Below are 1,009 nucleotides of genomic sequence, written 5' to 3'. Positions count from 1 at the left end.
CTATTAGTTTTGTTGTTCAGCAATATGCCTTGATGTTGAGTAATTATTATTTTAATATATAAAGCTTCATTACACAGAGGGTTCTTTATGGCATTAGTATTTTACAATTTATAAAATACTATTGTATTTGAATGCAATAATACTGTGAAAATTAGAGGAGCACTTTCAAAGAAATAAATCACACATTATGTAAAGAAATATTAGCAACAACACCATTGTGAAATAATGCTCTTTTTTTTTGCTTATTTATAATCAATGGATCTAAGATAGAGGAGGTAGACAGGAATCTGATATAGGTTTTATTTTCCTGTTACTATGTGGTACTACTAAGCTTATTCTTTTTCCCCTTTGGAAAAAATACTTGGGAGAGCAAATATGAAGAGTGAATAGCTTTCTGCTCTTGGTCAAAGTGGCATTATAACAATGTGACTTTTTGTATGTCTTTAGGGAAACCGTGTCTACCATTTCAATCTGAGTTCAAGTAGTCACTGTCAATTTACACATGGGTGAATGCTGCCTCTTTGTGGCAGAATGCCATGGCAATTGTTCCTTAAACAGGAAGTTCATAAACAGCCCTTGATATTGTCCACATTCTAGGTGAGAACAGACAGAGGAGCAGCAGTATCGATGAAGTGCTTGGGTTTTTGATTGTCATATGGGGTCTACTATTTTCACCCATTAAATGCTCATCTAAATTCACGGGCAAGCCTTACTCAGAAGTGAACAGTTTATACCCACAAATATCCCAAACATTTATGGCATCTATCAACTTTAGACAAGGTATCTGTCAGAACTGATGAACTATTTTATACAAATTAAAATAAGAAGAACTCAGGCTGTATAAGTAGCTTGGATATGGCAAAATATAAAACTCTACAAGAGAAAGAAAAACGTAACATATTACTTACCATGATCCATGTATTAGAATAACACTCCAGTGAGGAAACCCATAATTAAAATGCCATTATTAAATATATTAAGTGACACATTCAGGAAAAAAAAACTTATC

The sequence above is a fragment of the Cricetulus griseus genome (genome assembly GCF_003668045.3).
Source record: "Cricetulus griseus strain 17A/GY chromosome 1 unlocalized genomic scaffold, alternate assembly CriGri-PICRH-1.0 chr1_1, whole genome shotgun sequence".
Lineage (NCBI taxonomy): Eukaryota > Metazoa > Chordata > Mammalia > Rodentia > Cricetidae > Cricetulus > Cricetulus griseus.
The sequence above is the reverse complement of the archived record's forward strand: the minus strand, read 5'-3'. Positions refer to the sequence as shown.